Consider the following 12,001-nt stretch of genomic DNA (forward strand, 5'->3'; position numbering starts at 1 on the left):
TTGATTCAGCCCAGAGAGTGGGAGGTATTGAGAGACCTGCTGGTACTGGAGATGCTGAAACCACCTTGATTCTCCACCAGCTTCTGTGTGTACACAGGGTACCTGTGTAATTAGGTTCTTTAAAGTTAAACTAGAAAACCTACAGCGATTGAACAGCACACATCCAGAAACATGCAGGGAGCACGTCCTGTAAGGGGTGAATCTCTCTGAACCTGCACCAGGTTCAGAAGTACCTGTGCAGCACCACAGGATCTACAAATCTGCCCGTGCTGAGGAGAAACACAAAATAATCACAGCTTTTATCTGGCTCACAGGAACCCATGGTGTTCATCCAGCAGCCTAACTGAGAGCAGAAAAAGCCCCCACTGTGTTCATCCAGCAGCCTAACTGAGAGCAGAAAAAGCCTCCACTGTGTTCATCTAGCAGCCTAACTGAGAGCAGAAAAAGCCATCCCTTGGCATAATAATGCCTGTCCCTCACACCTCCATGCCAGATGAGTCTGTTACGGTGGCATCTGTCTGGTGACTTGGAGAATTTATTTTTACAGTAGCTCGTGGTGATGGGAACCTCAGGAAAAAAAAAAAAAGCCATCACTTGGCAGAGAAAAGACCCTAATGAACCATTTGTCTAAGCTGCTCCCAAATCCTCTTGCTGGATTTGTGTGCACTCATGTGAGGATGAGCATTAGGAGGAGGGTGGTGGAGGTTAGCGGAGGAAAGATTAGCGCGGCAGAGCGGCAAGCAAAGCGCTGAGCCCGGCTCTCGTGCGTCACTGCGCCCAGGCCTGACCCCAGCAGGGCTCCTCAGCTGCTGCACGCCACAGGTCCACGGCTGCTTTGCATCCCCAGAGCACGGGAAAGAGTCACAAGGAGCCAAAATCCCCCGTGACGTCTCTTAAGAGCTTGTGAGGCAAACAGAGCACACGGGCCAGACTGGAGCACGCTCCAGGGGGAGAAGACGCAGACTAAGGGATAATCAAACTGGAGAGCATCACATTTCCCAGACTTTAACCCACAGCAAAGTGCTATGCTCAGGCACAGCAGATGGGATCAGACTTCAGCCTGCTGACACTACACCCATGGCCATGGCTCTGCTGCGTTAAATGATAAAGATTGTCACAGCATCTGCAGTCTGAAACAACCCCTCTTTTCACCTTCCTCTTTTTTTTTTCCCTTCCCAGATGTTTTATGCATTTTGTCAAAAGGTCATAGCCAGGGGACCAAATACAGTGAGAGAAAACAAGCAAACAGAAAAATCCCCGCTGCAGCTGCTGCTGAGTAAAAGAAATCAAAGAATTTTCTATGTTAGTTCTGGGAAAAGTGGTGCAGTGGAGGGGAGTTGCAGCTGTGGGTGCAATAATTGGAGGGAAATTCAGAACAATTATTTTTAAATGCAAGGTCCCAAATCTAAACTCACAGCGTGCAAACACAGAAGTCTTTGAATAACATTTCTCACTCATTTCCCACTCCCAAGGCTGACAGGGTAACCTGTAGATCACAGAGGGGATTTTCAGTGACTAAAGAGGGTGCTCTCAGTTATAAAGGTGTAAGTAATGCCCTTTATAATCAGCTGTGGATGGAACAGAACAGTTCTGGAGCCTTCTCATAGCTTTCAGGCACATGAACAAAGAAAACTGCAGTCCCTTGCCCAAGGCTTGGTGCTCTTTCTCCACCTAGAGCATGACAGGAGGAATGTTCTGCAGCCACACACATTGATCTGAGAGATAACTCTCAGTGATATCTGCTGTTTTGCCACTGATTGAGTGTGTTCAACCTTCCTTTTTACCTCCAAAGTCTTGTCCTGCTCTCCCTCTGACTCCCTTATTTTATTCACTGGGATATCTGTGTATTTCTGTGCTGTGGAGTGATTAAAACCCGTCAGTGCTCTTCAGTCTTCCTCTGGGTCTGTGTTGCTCTACAGTCCTGTTCCAGGGCTCCTAGAAGAGCTGGTGCTTCCAAAGAGCTGCCTGCTCTTCCCAACACCCCAGCTAAAAGCAGGCCACCATTCTCTGAAGGGCATGAAGATTTCGCTGCTTTTATGTCCCTGTTGTGGCCATCCTCTTCCTGTCCCAGCCTGTGTTGGAAGCTGGCTCCTACCCCAGGGCTGACCCCAGCATGAGAGGGATAAGAGAAGGAGTGCAGACACTAAATCTTCCCTGTGGTAACAAAATGTGGTCCTGGGGGCTCCATCACCTCTGCTCCTCTCTAGGGTGGGCATTACTTCCCAGATGGAAGGAGACACTCCTTACCTGCAAGGAGATATTCATATTTTGGTGCTGATTACCCTGGAAAAGGGGAAAGGGGATCCAAGCACGACCACATTGGCCGTAGCACTAGGCCTACTCAAAAGGTGTGTAAAGAAATCATCCACAGAGGGCAAAGGGGTGTTTCCCTATGGGAAAAGTGTTCCCAAGGGTCTCACAACTCACTCTGGCACACAGCACCCTTCCTCCTGCTCTTCCAACCCACACCACTAAACCCAGCCAGTCCCTGTGCACTCTGCTCCTCCTCTCTTGCACCACCTTCTTCTGGAATTTGGGGGTTTCTTTTTTTTCTGAAGACAAGAGTTTCAAGAGGCTGCAGCTGTGAACAAGCCAGTCCTTCAGCCACTGTGCACTGCTGCAGCTGTGACTTTATTTGCACCCCCTGCTCTCATCCAAGGGGATGCGTCATTCTGATCTTTAAGGATCCACTTTGGCTGAAGAAATAAACGGTCAGCCAAGAGAATACGTGCTGTGATCAATAAAACATCAAGAAAGACTGGCATATATCTTTAAGAAAACGAGGACAGCCTTCCCAAAAACTGCATCTGTCCCTCTGGGATTCCCAGAGCCTGAGAATTCCAGGCCGTGTGAGTAGAAGTGCAGCCCTTGTAAGGACTTGTGATAAATGTCTTCACACCAAGCAGAAGGGACCTTGCCCTTCTCCGGTGAATGTTATTCCAGCGGTTTGGACATGGCTGCTCCATGGCTTACAGCGCTTGGCAAGGGCTTTTTATCCCCATAAACTGTAGCGCCGGCAATTTTTCCAGTGTGTTCACGCAATGTGCAGCCTTCAGTTGAGATCACAATGTGCTCGACATCCATTTAACATCTATTCCCAGAGGTTGCCACACTGCAGAGTTGGCTTTTCCTTTACAAAGCACTCAGGCAAAACATGCTCCGGGGTCTGAAAATCTGCATGGCTCTGGAAGGGGTCCAGCGGGAGGGGAGTCGTTGTTACCATTCCCAGGCACGTGTAAAAGGTTTTTCCAAACCTCTGGAAAGCACTAACACCCAAACTGCCGACAAGATGACCTGAATTAGTCAGGAATCTCAACCATCCCAGCAACTTGCTCTGTGAGGTGCTATTCCCTACATAAGGGACAAACATAGGCGCCTCATTTTCACCCTTAAACCAGCATCTGGCTTACAAAGTGTTCATCTCCCAGCTCATTTTGGTCCATAGACAATTAGATTTTCTCAAGCAGCCCCCAGGAAACGGGCCATATTCTTCTAATACCTGTCACAGATAGGCAAGAGGCGGGGAAATCGTGTTATCAATCGAACAAGAGAAGGTGCAAAGGAAACAGCTGAGGTTTCACAGGTGCTGCTGCCTCGTTTCACACCTCTTTAGCTTATCTCCCAGACAGCAGTACCCTTTGGAGCTCAGCACTGGTTTTAACGTGCCCCTGCAGGATGACTTCTCAACCTGAGCTCATTCCCTAAACCCTTCCCACTGCAATGGGAAGTTCAGCTCTAGAGGAAAGCCTTGTTAAGTGACCCGCAGTCTAAATGCCCTACATTGTGCAGAACCCAGAGCTGAAAGGCATAGCCCGAGCCTTCCTCAGCCTGCTGCATCCACGGCCAGGGAGCCTCCTGTCCTCACACATGTGGCATGGTCTGACCTTTGCACCAAGTGCTCCACTAGCCCAAAAATGTCACATGCCCAGTAGCTGGATCTGTGCTGCAGATGGCACGCTGTGCTCTGCTGGCCACAGGGATAGACTACGGATGTGGAATCGCCAGGAAAAATGAAGTGAGCAGCAAATTTTTCCTTTCCAACCTTTAGCTGGATGTAGGAGTGCTCAGGACTAGACGCACACTATCTGCCACATCAAAACAGAGAGAGGAATGACAGCTGTAGGATTTGACCTTGTTAATCCAGCTGTTTAGTAGAATGAGTAATTAGACAGCAGCTGTAGGTGAACCTGCATCGATATACCTGCTCAATACCCAAGCACTGCTATCAGGACATATTTTGCAGCTGTGATTTTAGGGCCACTTCTGGTCTACAAACACAGCAAAATTCCCATGACGTTCCAGCAAAGACAACTGCTTAGGACAGCAGTTTATATGGGGTGAAAAAAACAAGCAGGCTCTTTTGTAGGCATTGGCATACTGATTAAAGTGCCATGGATCTTGCCTTAGGGTGCTCACTGTAGCTGGCCATTTGCTGAGAGAGACAAAGGCCACATAGAGCCTGTGTGGAAAAGGGCTCGGATGGGCATGTGCTGCTGCTCTGCCACTGCAGAGATGGAAGTGGTTGGCTTTAATGACTGCTACAGAGGTAGACCAGCAATCCCTCTTCATCTTGTGGAGATGATTTCCCCATTCATAGAATCACAAAATGGTTTGGGTTGGAAGGGACCTTAAAGATCATTTTGTTCCAAATCCCTGCCATGGGCAGGGACACCTTCCACTATCCCAGGTTGCTCAAAGCACCATCCAGCCTGGCCTTGGACACTGCCAGGGATGGGGCAGCCACAGCTGCTCTGGGCAGCCTGTGCCAGGGCCTCACCACCCTCACATAAAGAATTTCTTCCTGATAGGTAATCTAAATCTCTCCTCTTTTAGTTTAAAAGCAATCCTTCTTGTCCTATCACTATCTGCTCAGGTACAAAGTTGCTCTCCTTTTTTTATGAATTCACTTTAGATACTGAAAGGCCACAATAAGGTCTCCCCAGAACCTTCTCCAGGCTGAACATGCCCAGCTCTCTCTGCCTGTCTCCATAGCAGAGGTGCTCCTGTCCCTGCATCATCGTTGTGGCCTCCTCTGGACCTGCTCCAAAAGGTCCACAACTTTCTTGTGCCAAGGACCCCAAATCTGGGTCCAGCACTGCAGGGGGGTCTCATGAGGACAGAATAGAGTGAGACAATCACCTCCCTTGGCCTGCTGGACACCCCTCTTTTTTTGTTGCCCAGGACATGGGGGGTTCTGGGCTGCCAGTGCACATGGCCAGCTCATGTCCAGCAGCATCCCCAGGTCCTCTGCAGGGCTGCTCTCAGTAAATTCTTCTTCCAGTCTGTGCTCATGTCTGGGATTACCCCAATGTAGGTGCAGCACCTTGCACTTGGCCTTGTTGAACCTCATGAGGTTCTTGTGGTTTCACTTCCCAAGCTTGCCCAGGTCCCTCTGCATGGCCCTGTCCTTCCACAGTGTCACCTGCCCCTCGCAGCTTCCTGTGCCCTGCAAAGGTGCTGAGGGTGAGCTGGATCCACTGTCTGTGTCCTTGGGGAAGCCATTCAAGACCCCTGGGGCCAAGGCAGAGCCCTGAGGGACACCCCTCGTCCCCAGCCTGCAGCTGGACATGGAGCCACACAACTCCCTGGCTGTGTCCAGTCAAGATCCACTTCAAGGTGGTGAACAACCTGGTTACACACCACAGATGCCACTTCCTTCAAATGAACTTCTTTACACTGTGCTTTCAAAAACTGCAGTAAATGCACGCACTTCTTGGGCCAACAATTGATCCATTTTTTAATAATTGCAAATCTGCCACGTCAGGTGAGGGTACAGCCAGACACTTTCAGCCTCTGGCTAACAACCTCTTCCCTAGAGGTGTGTCAGGCCCATGGAGGGATCCCAAGCAGAGCCAAGGAGTCAGGTGGATCCTGGGAGCCCCTTGCTGCAGGCTCCCTCCAGTCTAAGTGCATCTTCAAGTATTAGCAGCACTTTTATCTCTTATTTTCTTAAGGAGATTAAAGAAATAAAATTCAGACCCTTTTTGAGGTAGATGAGACCTGGAAAAATCACTGGGACCTGCAGACCAGCTCACTGAGATTGCAGTGCCGTGGTTCTAAAGCCTCCTGACCTCTGCTGCGTGCTCCTGGCCTCCCTTGGGAACCTCTTGGGGATCAGGCTGGAGGTGTCTGCAGTCTGGGAGCTGGGGGAGTGAGGCATGGGCAGCTGAGGTGAGGGACCCCCAGGTCCCTTGGCAGCTGCCAGCCCTGAGCCAGCAGCTGCCCGGGCTCCTCCACAGGGTCCATGGGGAGGCTTTTGGCCATTCCGTGCAACAAGAGGCAAAACGGGCCAGAGAACTGAAATCAGCAGTGCACATTTGAGCCCAGTGAGTGCCAGGGGCTGCAGGAAAGCTGTTCCAGGTGCAGTGGTAAAAAGCCCTTCAGCAGCAGCAATGAATGCACAGGGAGACTGTTTAATTTGGGCTAAATGGCTGAGCAGCCTCATGCCAGCTGTGTCTTCAGCTGCCTTCTCCTAGCACAGTTCAGGTTCCTTCTTCATGACACTGTCACCTTCCAGCTCTCTCGTACCAACAAAGTTAACAGGAACTAGTGCTCTTGCTGTGGTTGTTTTAACCTTGTGGGAAAGCTGCTGTCTAGCATTACTCCAGCATTCAGTATTGCTCTGCTCTGAAATTTTGCTCCACAACTGGGCTCCTGGGAAACTCCCTTTGTCTTTTGCTAATCCAGAGGAGTACAGTAGATCCTTTCCAGGACCCTGGTTGGGATACACCCGAAGGGCATTTCAACACCATCCAGTGTTGCCTGGGTTTCCTGTAACAGGTTTACACCCCCGGTGTTTCTTCCCGAGCTGGTGTTATTTCAGCTAGAGCTGCTTTCCAGTGCTAAAACCAGCGCTGTAAATACTATCGATCTTGGGCCCTGCTCTGCAAAAAACACAGTTCTGCTGGATGTTGTGAACATTTACTTCTTGCTAAGCTCCAGGGAAATGCTTTAAGAGCATATAGCTTAGCAACAACACTGACCTTTTTTTTCCCTCAGCCCCATTGCTTCCTTAGTCAGGTGGCAGCAAAGTCTGTTGTTGCAGTGACTGCCCTGAAATTAAGAGCTAAAACAACAATGGGAAGAATTCACACGAGGCACCGCAGCTCCTGAGCTGCGTCAGAGCCAGCAGCTTTGATGCCTGTGCTTTCATAGGGCTGACTAAACACATCGATTAGATCTGCATCAGCCATCCTGCAAGTGATAATTGGAAAATAATATTTTCACAGGATTAGAGCTTCTTGCTTTGAAAATAAGCAGCTTGACTTTGGGTAAAATTTTCCAAGGCACCTATGTGGTGCAGGCAGCAGAGCCTGGCTCCAGCTCAGGTTATCAGCAGCCTACCTGGCTCTGAAGGGCAATGCTGGCAGTGGAGAAATGAGAGCCTGGGCTCAGGATTCACCTCAGGCTGCCCCTCTGAACCTGTTTGCTGGCAGGTTTCCACTGCCATTGCTGATGCAGGTGTAACTCCTCCTCTGCCCCTTTACCTGTGGTAATGAAAGCTCTCTGACAAAGGCTGCAAACACAGCCCCACATGCAGGTTTGTCTGCCATGCCTGTTATGCATCTGTGTGTTCACATCAGGCAAGGACACCTGACCAGGACTGGCCCCCACCTCTTGCTCATGTTGGGAATGATTTGTGTGAAGGCAGGATGAGCACACCACAGCATGGACACCTGGGCAGTGCAGCTGTGCAGGGCAGAGGGAAGCCCTGGGAGCTAAACAAAACCCCGTGGCAAAACTGCAGTGTCCTTACCCAGCTCTGGCTCCCTGGGGAAGCCAGAGGGGTTCCAAGCAGTCTCCATGGAGGTCACTGGCTTCCAGAGGGGCTGCCTGCTCTCACAGGATGCTGCTGGGAGCCAGGAGAGCAGAGCTCACACACCACAGCCACTCTTAGCCAGGCACTCCACACAAAGCAGGGGGCTCCTGTTTTCATCCCGTGAGCTCCTGAGGGGTAACACTCCCATCGCCTCTCAGTGTTGCAAAATAAACCCAGAAAACAACAACAGGGCCTCCCTGTAACCATCCTGCTTCTCCCTCTGCACCAGGAGATGGCAACTCACAACTCAGACTAATCAGGTAATGCTTTCCTAAGTGCTGCCATGCCAGCACCTTTTCCCAAGTTATCCCTCCCTCCTCCCCCAACTGGATCCCACAAGCGTCCTCTGTTCCTCCAGGATCCCCACAGCTCCAAGATGACACAGCAGGCCCCCCTGGCATCACCCAACATCTCTGTACTGAGGTGAATGCAGGCAGCACAACCCTTGGCACCTTGTTTCACACACCAGCCAGAGAGATGGAGGCATAAAATTCCTTGTGGGATGTACATTCCGGGGGTCCCTGCTGCTCAGAGGGTTCCTGGTGGGGACAGGGCAGCAGCAGCTGCTCTGTGGAGAGTCCACGCTGCAGAAACCACCTCGTAGAAGCAAATCTCCTGCTTCTGGAGCGCAGGGATCACTCACAACCCTGCTCTGGGCTCTGCTGTCCCCTCGACGCCCATCCCGAGCGCCTCATGCCGTCAGCAGGGTCCTGGTGGGAAGCGCTGCCCTGGACAATGTCCGGCTCAATTCCTGCCGAGGATTTGCAGCTCTGCAGCAGGAGAGCCCTTCCAGCCGAATGCCACCGGAGGGAGCCCCAGCAAAGAGAATGGAAGCCTCTGCATCCATCCGCAACAGCGGCTTCCACCCGGGCATCCCAGAGCCTCCGGAGGCCCGCGATTATTTCGTGGGGGGGTCATGGAAAGCAGCACCTCTGCTGTCAGGAGGGGTCCATCACACACCTCAGGCTGCTGCTTTACTAAAGCCCCGGGCAGAGCGATGTAGAAAAGCTTTAGAGCCTCTATGGAGTACCTGAGTACCGAGCCACAGCCTCTTCACCTGCACTTCCTACCCTCGCCTGACCCAGGACAGCTCCCGACGGACTTAGGGGAGCTTTGTCTGACCCGGGGAAGCAGCAAGGAGCCTGTCGTGGGTGTGTTGTGCCTTGCCTTTCTGCAGGCTGTTCTGACTGGGCTCCTTCCTTAAAAAAAAAAATTTCTGTAAATATATTTCAAGATAAGTCTGGCACAATCCCTTTATTTTTGTGAATGTGGAGCTACGAGCAGAGTTCAACTCCAGATTGCAAAGGGAATGTGCAGGAGGTTTTCCCCCCCTCCTACAACAACTTTCTCTCAAATCCCTGCTCTGGTTCTCTGGCAGAAACACCTGCTATTTTTAGATCTAATATTTGCTGATAAAAAAGCTCCACCGTGAGGGTACAGTCCCATGACGGGCTTGAGCTGAACAACTTGGCTGCTACAGAAGGGGAGAAGCCTTCTCTCCTTCTCCTTCTACCCCATCCTTCCTGATTTCCCTCCCTCCTCCTGCTGTGTGCTCCCATCTGTGCGTTGCAGCTTCATTTCCCCATTCTGATTGCAAGATAAAATGATTCAGCTTATTAACCTGGCCATTTGAGCCAGTTCAAGGCGCTCACGATGCAGCCAGGGAAGTGTGGGAGACGGAACAAAATAAGCTCTGAGAGGGGTGAAGGGAAACCTGCCCCTTGCACCCTGGCTGAGCTCATGTGAGGCAAGGTCCTGCTGTACCAGGAAACCACAACCAAATGAAGACAGGCTGAAAACAAACAAAATTATGGGATGGGCATAGCAGATCTGCAGGCTGCTTTCCTATGCAAAGAGCTTGCATGGGCTCAGGGGCACTGGACATGTCATTGGAGGAAAGATGTAATAAGAGATTCCCACCAAACTCTCCTTTCACTGCCTTGGTGTCCTCTTGGTCCTCTGACTGCTGCTGAGGGCAGCAAGCAAGCAAGCAATACCTGGAGAATTTTTCCAAGAGTACTCAGAAAGGTCAAAAGACATCATCTGCTCCCACAAAATGCTCCATCCAAACTGCCCAGGACAGCCCAGAGAGGAATTTCCCTCAAAGGAGCAGCTGGGTTTGCTTATCTGATGGACTTTGATTATTTTCCAGTGAATCCTTTTGGCCCTTGGAGTGTGGAGGGGGACCGGGGGCAGCCCTGGGGCAGCACTTCAGAAGGCTGGGAGAGGAGGTCTGAGACTGGAGAGCCAGGATTAAACTCACAGGGGCAGACACTGAAAGTAGAAGAAAAGGGTTTTTCTTCTTTTTGTGGTGAACAGGGATGCCATCCCCCCCATGGCCACAGCACAGTGATGCTGCCCAGTTGCCCACATGTGGGGAAAGCACAGGGATCAGCACAGAGAGAGGGCAAGGGATGGGGCCCACCTTGAATAAACACTTCCTGGCTTTGGAGCTCTCCTGCCAGGCTGGTATCGCTGTAGTCTCTACTGACATCTTCTCTTCTGGGCCAGGCTAGCACATATCCTGAAAAAAACTTGGAGTTCCTGCCTAGCAAGGGGGGTGGAGGGCTATGGAGAGGCAGAACAGGCAGAAGACAAGTGATTTGCACCCAGATAAGGAGAGCGTAATCAATGGGGTGCAAAAATATCACACCTCAAGAAGTGGTCCTGGAGGAGCCAGAAGTGAAGCTGCAGCTGTGGGCACCAGATGTTACTTGTGCACTGAGGCATGAAGGAGAGGAGGCCACAAACACACCTGTGCTCACCACTGAGTGCAGAATATTCCCCTTTCTGTCCCCTACCAGGGCACTGCACCCTCACTGCCAGCTAAGAGGTCCTGCTGCCTCGTGTGTGAGCGAGGAGACTGCATGGGCAGCCTGGTGAACCCTCCATCTGAACCAATAAGACTATTCCTAGATTCTTATCCTGATTCTGCTCATCTCCTGTCCACCTTGATGTTAAGAAAATCACCTGCTCTCTATGTCTTTTCAGCAAAGGGGGAGGATGGCATTTTTGTCTAGCTCTTAAGCTCCTCCGGGCAAGGAAAGAGGGCTTTTTACAAGCAGCAATTGCCATAATGATGGGCTTGACCCCAGACTGCACAGCAGCTTGCTGGATGAAAGTTCTGATCACATCAAATATTGTGTTGAACTTAAAAGCCCTGCAACTTTATTAATTTTCCTGGTTCTCATTATACAACTCTCTCTAACAGCAACAGATCAGTGTTCCTAATCAGGGGTTGGATCTCAAAAGCTCCCCAAGGAAAAGCTTCCCGAAGACACACAAATCCCTCAGCCATGCTCTGCAGTGTCTGCACTGCTGCTTCTCCAAGGCGCTGACTCAGCACTTCCTCTCCTTCCCTGCCACTCCTCCAACCCCACGGGCTGCCCCTGGTACCAGACTGGTCCAATTCACCATCAGCCACAGCATCAGAGCAGTGCCCTCACAGCACTGACAGTGGTCAGGGCTCAGCTGACGGTGACCTGGGGGCCTCAGAGAGGGTCTGTCCCCATGTGCTTGGTGGCAGACTCCTTTATGCCAGTGCACGGTGCCCCAAGAGATGACACAAAGCCACAGCCAGTCCTTCCCCAGACCCATATGGAAGGTATGGCTCCAAAGACCTCACCCTGCTCTCTGCTGTGCTGTGCAGCCTTTCCTGGGGTTGCTATAATTAAGGATCTTATCAAAGATCTGCTTATATAACCATGGTGATTAGTGAAGTATAGACATGAAAGTAGATTAGATGAGATTACCAGCTACAGCTTTGTTCTGAAGTACATGGGCTGCCTTCACAGATTAATTTTTTGACATTGCATCTTAAATTGGTTCTTTCCACACAGCTGTGCCTTGTTCCAAGAGGTGTCAAGCAGAGAGCTGGCAAAATTGTTCAAAGGGCTTGCTGACTTCGGGTCAGTAATTACCGCTGCATATGCACTGTTGGCAAAATCCCTTTAACCTGAGAAACCAAGTCCTGTGCCCTGGCCCGGAACTCCAGGTTCCTCTTTAGTGCATTGTTCTGGGCACTGGCAACCAGAAAGTGCTATTATCCAGTGAACGTGTGAAGTACGTCGTGTACTGAACCCCTGGATGCGTTTCTGTGTTTGTTTTAATCTTTTTTCTGTATCCAAGCACTGCTTTCTTTTGCTTCACAACCATTTTTTTTCCACCTTTCCTGCTAGCTCT

This window comes from Corvus cornix, chromosome 1 (assembly GCF_000738735.6).
Source record: "Corvus cornix cornix isolate S_Up_H32 chromosome 1, ASM73873v5, whole genome shotgun sequence".
NCBI lineage: Eukaryota > Metazoa > Chordata > Aves > Passeriformes > Corvidae > Corvus > Corvus cornix.